Source organism: Anomalospiza imberbis, chromosome 25, assembly GCF_031753505.1.
Source record: "Anomalospiza imberbis isolate Cuckoo-Finch-1a 21T00152 chromosome 25, ASM3175350v1, whole genome shotgun sequence".
Classification (NCBI taxonomy): domain Eukaryota; kingdom Metazoa; phylum Chordata; class Aves; order Passeriformes; family Viduidae; genus Anomalospiza; species Anomalospiza imberbis.
In genome coordinates, this window is record NC_089705.1 from 3037109 (window position 1) to 3046755 (window position 9647).

The window sequence follows — 9647 nt, forward strand, 5'->3', positions numbered from 1 at the left end:
TCATTTCTCTCTACTTACAAAGAAATATGTAAACTATTCTATTTATACATGAAATTGTGTGGGAACTCTGACTCTCAAATATGTAAACATTATCAGAAGGCTAAAGAAGTTTTATGAGAACTTTAAACTTTTAAAAGAACTGTAAAAGAAAACTTAATGCTTTTAAAAATCAGGGCAACAGTATGGGACACTCAGGAATGACACAGGAGTGGTATTTCATACTCCTTGCTCTTTCCAGACCTGGTCCATGGTGCTTCAGCTTCAGCTCAAACTTTTGAAAGGTCTGATTCACTTTTGGGATCTGTGGTTTTCTGCCTGCTTCAGGAACAGGGTGCATCTGGTGAGAAGAGCAGACTCACCATCGTTACCCTTAACACACAAATTGGTTTTTCAGGCGTTATCCTCATTCACCTTGGACAAGTGATTTAGTTAACTGATGGGTTCTAAATGTCTTCACCAAAATTAAGAGAAACTTGGCATCTGCCCAGGCAGTATGTGGTCACTGCTGTTTCTGAGCTAAATGGGAGACAAGACAAAAAAAATTAAAGCTATTTCCCTGGTTCAGAGATGTTTGCAAACACTGCCACAGTGCCCATGGATCAGACAGAAGTTATGGAAGTTCATTAATTTAAATAATGATCAGGAGCCTCACTCTGTTCCTCCAGTTTGTGTCATGTTGTTATGGAGGCATCTACAGACAGGCAAAATAAAGTACAGGTTGTGACAAGTCCACACTGTGGCTGAAGTGAATTCTACAACAGATCTTCTAATAGTTTCAAGCATATTTGCTTTAATAGTTAACACTAAATTTCTGTTTTCAGGATTTTGCTGCAGGTTTGCTGACTACTTTCGTGACACTTCATTTTCAACAGGAGTGGTTTTTCCCTTCATGAAACAATGATATTCACTAGGTGATTTTACAAACATTCCTTCACTGGAATGGTGTTATACCTCAGCTTGTTCCTGAATCTTCTTTTGGTTTTTCTCATTTTTCTTTCTCAGTGCAGCATCTCAGGTCAAACTGTGACAGTGTGCTTTTATTCAGGAGCTGCTGCTGGTGTTGATAGAACCATGTAGAACCCAGCAAAAGGGGAAAAGGGTGGCTGAGGCTGACAAGAACCACCAGAACACCAGCAGTACCTTGTGACATTGCACAAGCTTGATTGCCACAGTTCCAGTTCTCCTTGATTCTGTCTCACTAACAGCTAAAATCAAGGCTTTTCACAAGAACTTCTGCTAAAAGAAAAACTGAAAGTGCAACAGGGCAAACCAAACTACCGCAAAATTCCAAAATGTTTTTCCTCAGGAAGATCCCAACCCTGCTGTCATCAGTGGAAGCAGCAATTTGCTCTGAACTCGATACTGCATTGATCTTGTCTGTGCCTTCATGCAGAGACATCAAAATGCATATTTGTTTTTTCTAGTATAAACTTTTAAAAAGAAAGAACCAGTCCCCTGTGGAGAGGCATTCATATGAGCTGACAAGAAGCATCTTCTCTTTTCAGGTTCCAAAAAGTGGTGATTTCAGTGCAGGAAGGTGAGCCTTCTCTCCAAGACCTTTTTCTCTTTGGGCTGCAGAAACAACAGCCAGCTTCTTTGTAGCCTAAATTAGCTGAGGATAAAGAAAAATCAACACTCTGGGGAAAATTCTGAGGGAAACAAAAAGGAGAAGAGAAAAAAAAATCTTCACCTGAAAAAACCAAACTTTTTAGAATAAAACAAACTTTTCAAAATAAAATAGATTTTTCAATTTCTGAGACTTTTAGGCTAAAAAAAAAAGGTGTCTTTTCCTATTAAGAAAATTGCTTTCACTTTCCTGCAATGAAGAGAGTTTCTAATGATGGGAGAAGCTGAGTGTAGCTGCTGAGGAGCTGAAGTGGGGATCCAGCTATCAATGCGTCACCAGCTAAATGTGATTTGAGATGCAGTTTGCTTTTCTGTATCTCAGATCTCAGGGCTGAACCACAAACTGTACATGACACAACTAAATTAATATTTAAAAATAATTACTTGCTGCCTGAAGGTAAACAGAAAAAGGGTAAATAATTGATAGCACTGGGACTGCCACACTGTAACTCTGCTGAGCGTTTATGATGTGCTGTGAAGGTTCAAAGGGATTGCTCGTCTGCTGCCTCTGAAGGAGAGTTTTTGCTAATCATTCCAGGGCTTGTTTTGTCAGCCAGCAATGTTTTCAGAGTTTGAAGCACCAGAATAGAATGCCAGCTTAATTTAGGTGAATCTCTGGTTTAATTTACTAACTTTCATTCCAAGATTTGCATTGTAAATGATAAGGTGATTTTCATATATATATTTTTTCTTTTAATTTTTTTTTAGCCCATCAACATCTGAAGGGAAATTTTATGTGGTCTTCTGCCAAGAATGTAGAGTAACTTGCATTTAAGGAGTTGTTACATAACATGCCACCCTATGACAACACCTGTCTGCAGAGCCTGGTGATGCCTTGAGAGTTGGTGGCTCTTCTCTTTTCAGTGGTAAATATCCATCCTCTTACAGCCCAACAAGAGAATAATCAGTATTCAAAGTGGCAGATGACTGTAAAGAAAGGTCAGTGATTTCAAACTGATTAATTTTCCCCCTCTGTCAGAAAACCCCTTGCACCAATTATTATGATTATTTTTATTATTATTCTGTGTCCTGCCTCCACAAAGGACATCACTGTTTTCTGATGTTAAAGCACAGCATAAGCAAACACACAGGTAGTGTGTATGGGGAGTCAATAGCTACAGGTCTGCAGGATATTTAAATACAGAACCTCTGTGGAGAAATGATCATTAGGTAAAACTTCAAAAGGAGAACAAAACTGTCAGCAGTGCCAGCTGGCCTGGGTGAGCCAACCACTCACAAAGTTTTATTTGCAACAGATATCAGTGCTAGGGATGGGAATGTGGCTTCTTGTCTTTGTGCCCAGTCAGACCTTCAGTAATGGCAGCTTCTCTAATGCTTTGCACTGCCAAACACTTTTGTTTCATTGCTTGAAAATTCAATCTAAGCTTTCATTTCCATTTTGAAAAAAAAAATCAAATTCTGTACTCAGATGCCCAAGCATGAGGGTAATTTGAAGGCACAAAGTAATTCCCACACTCCACTGAACAGTAGCCAGTGTTTCAGTGAAATCTGGGAGACTTTTTCCAGCTGCTGTGCATCTGGAAATGAGCAGGAAGGATGACTAAATAGAAAACATGAAAACATATGGAATCTCTGTCACTGGAGATTGGCAACATGTAATAAAAAATTTTCTGTTGTTTAAGAGTCCTCTAGTCCTCTCTCTCTCCCTTTCAGCCCTGGAAGCCCAGGTCTGTGTAATTGAGACATAAAAATTGAGCACTGAGTCTCAAGTGGGACATACAGGTTTGTGTCTATTAGGTGCAAGCTCAATGTTTATAGCAGGACAATCAGGTTGCCAGTTTTCATGATTTAAAACTATGAGAGCAGCATTTGGATAGTCCTGTATGTTCTAGCTCCACCAGCCCTCACTTACATGAGAATCCCCATTCTCATTGAAAAAAAATAACGCTATTTCTAGCCCTCATGGTTTCAGAGGAAGGCCTAAAAGTGTGCCTGTCCACAGGCAGGAGGCTCCTAAAGCAGAAGGGGACACACCACTGATGTGCTCTCATTCCCTCACTGCTGGGCCAGGGAACTCCTGCATTTGCATGCTGGGTGTTCCCAACACAAGGAAAGGCAAAACAAAAAACAAAAAACAAAAAAAAAAACTAACAAAAAAAAAAAAACCAACACAAAAAGGAAGCCAAAAAAAGTCTGCTCTGAACTCCATTCCAACATTCAGGTCACCACCCTTCTCCTTTCTTCCCCACGCCCAAGACCACACACTTGCACTTGCACCTCCAGGCACACGTCTGCCTGCCAACCCAACGGAGGTTACAATCTCACTGCAGTTCTGGTTATCTTTCAAAGAAAAATGTCCTAAAAGAAACCCCAGGAGCTCAGTGGTGCGGCCCCACCCCTGGCCATGGAGCATGACCACACTGGCAGCTCACAGGCTGTGCAGAGAAAGGGATTTCTTCTTGTTGGGAAAGTGGCCAAGGGGTGTTATAGGAAGCAGCTGCTTGGAGGCAAGTCATTGCTGTTAAAACATTTGCTGCTCTCAGGGAATGAGAAGCATTGAGGCAGACTGGGGCATCTCTAGCCAGTACAAGAATCGCTGGGGAATTTCAGGGTTTTTTCTCTGAATTTATTTTATGTTAACTGCAGGAGCATTTCCTGAGACCCGGGCCTTTGTTGTATTATCAGCTTGAGAAATAGGAAAATGGGGATTCTTTCTTGAACACTGATGTCTTCATTCTGCAGGACTAGTAACATTATTTTAGTTTTAAAATCTCTGTGGATATCTACTGGGCTAACCACTGTGTAGCTTTGTCTTAATGGGGGATTAACTGGCACTTCTAGAAACAGAGAACGGTATTGCTAATGTGAATTTTGTTTGATGAGGAGATTTCTGCCAGGGTAGTAATTTTGGTGTATTATGAGGTTAGTCCTGTAGAAAGGACAGTAGTGAAAATAACTACTGGGCCCTGACTGAACTAAAACCTAAAAGCTTTCACCTTGAAGAGAACTTAACTTTGAAACATTCTTTCAGAGGAGTATGCCAGCAGCAGAGAAGCCTTCCGAGTGAAGCTTCCCAGAGAATGCAGTAATACATGCAATAAAGAGATTTTTCTAGTGAAATCCCCACTTGTGAACTGTTCATGGGTGTAAGAAAAATGGATCTGAGGTCTTGCCACCTGAGTTCCCTTCCTCTCCCTCAGTAGGTTATCAGCATGAAAACAGGAAATGAATTGGACACCATTAATAAAACATGAAGCCTTCGTGTTCAGGTTCTGTGCTCTGTCGTTCAAGTGAAGAAGACACTGTGTGAGAAGGAAACAGAGAAGTCACATCCACAAGTTCATTTACTCTTTTTAACTACACAGCAAACTTTGGCTCAGACTTGGAAGCAAACCATTCTTTTCTTCCCCTGAATTTATTGAAAAGCTTTTAAGCCCTCATATAGAAAACCTGAGGGATTGTTACTGAACTGAGAGTAGTCTTTCAGAACATAAAATGTTTTCCTAATAGATTTCACCAATAATTAGATATTGTCAATACTGACTTTTTACTCAGCAGTGTCTTTCACTGTGATATAACATTTTAGACCTTGTTTTCCTGCATTTATTTTTGGAGCTGTTGGCGTGGCACAGACTTTTTTTCACTGTGATAGATGTCCTTTTTTTGCCAGTTGCTTGTTTGTGATTTCAGCCACATCCTGAGACATGTGCCTTGCTCTTTTTTGGGGGCTCATTTTGCTAGAGGAAAATGTATGATTGACCCATCTCATAAGATCATTGTTTTTCACCAAAGAACAAATTACTAACCTCAAAGAATAGAGACCTATATGAAGCAGACTGAAAGACCCCCCCACTGCCAGCACCACCACCTTTTCTGTCTGTACTTTGAAACCATCTCATAAAAGCTTATGGTCCCAGCAGCAATCCAGGGATGAGAGCTTGCAAACTTGTTAGGAAAAAGTCATGGGAACAAAAGTAGAAGACCCGGTTCAGCCAGACAAAGAAGACTTCTGCAGCTGTAATAAAGGCTTGGTTTGCTCTATGGGGGAGTTTAATTGCAAAATACTTAGCATAGGTGAATCATAAGAAGCCTAACTATAGGAAGAGGTTAACCACAGTTATAGGAAAGATTCATCTGAGGCTACAATAAACAAGTTTTTTGGTGGGAAGGAACCAGAAGACTCTCCTCAGCTGTGGACAGGCCCACTCCCGAAACTCAAAGGTTGAGCTGTGAGCCCAAAGCGGGTCCTTCTGACTTTGGACAGTTTTTTTAGGAAGTAGCTAAGTACAAGGCCAGGTGGAAAGATAAGATATTTGTTGTTAGTGGGAGTTTTTATCAGACTGCTGTGGCTGGAACCACTAGTTCATCTCCCATGGGAGCAAGTGCTTCTCCTTAAAGCCTACCACAACTATAAGGGTAACCTTGAGATTATTAGAACTTCCATATTTTTGAACAAACTGACATATTGTCACTGTTAAATAAATATGGAAGCACAGCTTCCTGGATCCTGGTCAGGAAAAGGAGGCTCCATTCTCAGAGATTTTAGGCTAGGTCCAAATTCCTTCAATTATTTCTGTGTAGTCTCCTTCAAAATAACTTGTTTGCCAGATGTGTCTCTTGTTTAATTCCTGAAATGCAGAAGTAAGACCTCAGACTAGGGGAGAAACCTGAGCAGTAAAGCAATCCACCATCAGCAAACTTAAAAATTCAGTGTTAAAGTTCAACTCAATTAAACATCTTTCTTTGCAGCCATCTATGAGTTTGATGATAGGAAATTGGATTTGATTCATTCCATACGAAGGGACAGTCTGGTAAATGTACATTCTCAGCCAAAACCATTAGTTTACTAGCAGAGTAGAATCATGTTTCCACCAAAATTCATGTTACCAGTTTGTTTACTTGTTCTTGTTGTCTGGCTTCATCCATAACAAGTGCAGCCAAGCTCTAATGCTCAAACTGTTTGAAGTTAGTCTCATGAGAGATAGGCTAGACAATTCATTGGAAAATATTCAAATTATTAGTAAGGTTATTCCTAATTGCGCAAAAGGTTCTATATTAACATTTTTTATTTTATCACATCTTTTGTTACTTGGGGTTTGGGTCACAGGATTTGTTTTTCTACATTATGAATCCATCGTATCTGGGAACCACCTTCTGTTTGCAATTTGGGGTTATTGGAAATGAAACCTGTAAACATCTGTGGACACTGAAGAATAATGCAGCTGCAGGCTGGCTGGGATGGGCTGAGTGGAAGTCTGAGTGAACATGATCAATGGAGTGGGTGTCTAACTGGATGTGTTCATGGAGGGGTACCTTGATATGATGCAGGGGATGTGAGACTGAGCATGATTTATGGAGAGTAATCAGCACTGGAGCTCCAACAGGAGTCTCTTAACTTAGATTAAAACACAGCAGCACCTGCTGCTTGCTGCAAATACATTTTTCCAGGAAAAAGAGAGAGCCTTCTGGAGTGTTTTCTAAATAACATACCTCTGTTCTTTTTTAAATATTGGTATGTTAAATAGCCAAAGAATTCTTGCTGAAAATGATGCCTTGGTTACATGACCAGAGCCCTCTCATTTTCCCAGCAGAGGCACTGAGTAGCCAGGGCTGTCTGGAAGGCACCAGCAGTGACTGAGGAGGGTGGACTGGGATGGACAGCTGGGTCCTGCCCGAGCTCTGAGCCAGGCCCTTCACTGAATCATTCATGGCAACTTCCCTGCTCAAACTGCATCTGACTTTTATGGAAATATTTCCTGTGACTACTGGAAATATTAGCCTGCTGCCCGTAGGAATGTCTTACATCAGGCATTTTTAAGGCCTTTTTTTTCCCCTTGCATCTAGCCCAAACTTTCCCTTCCCCAGATCCACATCAGTGCTTCTCATGCTTGTGTCTCCTGCCCCTCCCTCTCCTCATCCTCCTGCATATTCACATTAACTGAGAGGTAATTAGGGACTGATCCTGTCCTCTGAGTCTTTGTTTCTCCAGACTATGCCTTAAATTCTACCCTCCTGCAGCAAACTCCACTGAGATCTTAAGGACTGGTCCTTTTGGGGGTGCACTCGCTGCTGTATCTAGTTCTCAGCACAAAGTTCTTTGATATTATAATGTTGTCATGGCAGGAGACCCTGGTTAAGCAAAACCAGAACTGGCTGTCCCTCCCTCCCTCCCTCCCTCGGGGGTTTCAGGTTATTAACAGGGCTTTGCTCAGCTGAGCTACAGGGATCTGTCAGGTCTCTGCCCACATTCCTGTCTTGCAGCTTCACAATTCTCATACTATTTTGGAAAGCAGGAACAAGGCAGCTCGTATGATCTGCCTGTCATGGCCACCAACCCTTTGAAGTTCGAGGCTCACAAAGTCCTGCTGTCCATCTCTGCCCCACAAGAGGAATGTCTGTGACCCAGACCCTCTGTGGGTTCAGTTTGCACCCCGCCTGTGGCTTGGCAATGCCAGTCCCAGGGCAGGCAGCCCCTGATGATGAACCTGGGCTCCCACCTGCTCACCAGCCCCTGCTGCTCTGCCTCTTGGGAGCCTTGCTCTGAGTTTCCTGCTTTAAGGTCATTATGCAGCACAATATCAACTGTTTTATTGCAATAAAAATTAATCCTAGCAACTGCAAGGTCATTGTCTCAGGTGAAACAGTATTTTGGAATCATTTGGCACAACACACTTTCAGTAAGCCCCTGTTACACAAGCGTTTCACACTGTTTACTCCACTGTGTAACGTGGAACTGATACCAGCATGAAATGGTCTGCAATCTTTTTCCTGAGCATCCTCACAAGCAGCAAAGTTGCTTCATGTGCTCATTGAAAAACCCTCCAAAGCTTGTGCTCGAGCATTCCCTGGTGAGATTCTGGGAATCTCACCAGCCCTTCATTCCCATTCTGTGCTCTTCAGTAGGTGCACTGCTCTTTAAGTCACATCAACAAAAGCTACCAGATCTGTGATACTTGTCAGCCCTGAAGCAGGGAAAAAAAGTGGCATTGGAGCCAGAAAATAGTTTGGTTCTTTAGAATCACGTCTTGGTTTGGGATCTTTTCATTTGCCTCCAGCACTTTACAAGCCCTCCCATGAGTTTTTCATCCTCTTTCAAGGTGCTGTTAAAAACCTCCTTTTCAGTTGGCTCAGCTTGCAGTCTGTGGTGGGTCTCTTGCACCGTGCCCAGGTGTGCCCTGGGACTGGGACAGGCATCACCTGGCACACAAGGCTGAGAGGCTGCTGGCCTGCCTCGTGCTGCAGCACTGCGTGGGTCGGGCAGCAGGACCAGAGTGACTGCAAACTTCGTGTCCCACATGCCACCTGCCCGCTCTGCTGGATCATCCTTTGGTTTGTGTTTGTGCCTGCTGAGCAGACTGGGTGGTGATGCTCAGGACTACATAAACTGGGTGCAGCCCAAAACTTCCACATCTGCAGCTGTAGCATAACCAAGAGAGGAAACCCAGGAGGCTGCATCTCCCTGCTCCACTTCTGGCCTGGCCTCGTGTGCCAGGCTGGGGCCAGGGCCACAGGGCAGCACTGTGCGAGCACCAGGGAGAGGGCTGGCATCTGGTTTTTCTGTATGCCTCAGGATTAGTCCACCACAGCCAAACATGCCCAGATTCTACTTGGTGGCATCTGTGCCCAGCACCATCCTGTGCTGAAGATGGTCTCTGCCGGGTGGCTCTTCCTGCTGAAGCTCCGCAGGGTCCCCAAGCCCTGGGCAAAGTCTGGAGTGGAACAGTGATCAGAGCTGCTTAAAAAGTCTCCTTGGAGAGCTCCTATGACATGGTTGCTTGTGTCTTGGTGTACCATGTCCAGGACAGTGGCCTGCCAGGCACTGGGCATGATTTCTGGTGTAAACTTGAGATATCTGGAAAGGAGAGTCTGACTTCAGCATCTTCCAGACAATCCCAGTGGCAGAAAGCATCTGAGGAATCCCACAGACTCACACCCAATTTTCAAGGCCAGCATTTCTCCCAGCATACACAGCCCTGCCCAGGAGGCTAGCCAGGCTACATTATCTGCAGTTTGAATCTGGACATGAGGAGGCAGGTGCTGGGAAAAACAGGCAGGCACAT

The 9647-nt window shown here is 43.2% G+C and overlaps 1 long non-coding RNA gene across 3 annotated transcripts; it reads left to right on the plus strand.

Annotated features, from left to right (window-relative positions):
- The first annotated feature begins 1148 nt into the window (after positions 1 to 1148).
- Positions 1149 to 5628, plus strand: LOC137462246 (uncharacterized). Of its 3 annotated transcripts, none has more exons than XR_010993625.1 (3): positions 1149 to 2233; positions 2335 to 2565; positions 4619 to 5628. It is a non-coding gene; the product is annotated as an uncharacterized lncRNA (long non-coding RNA). The 3 variants fall into 3 exon arrangements; XR_010993626.1 differs by having other exon boundaries at positions 4788 to 5628; XR_010993627.1 differs by having other exon boundaries at positions 5380 to 5628.
- Positions 5629 to 9647: the final 4019 nt, after the last annotated feature.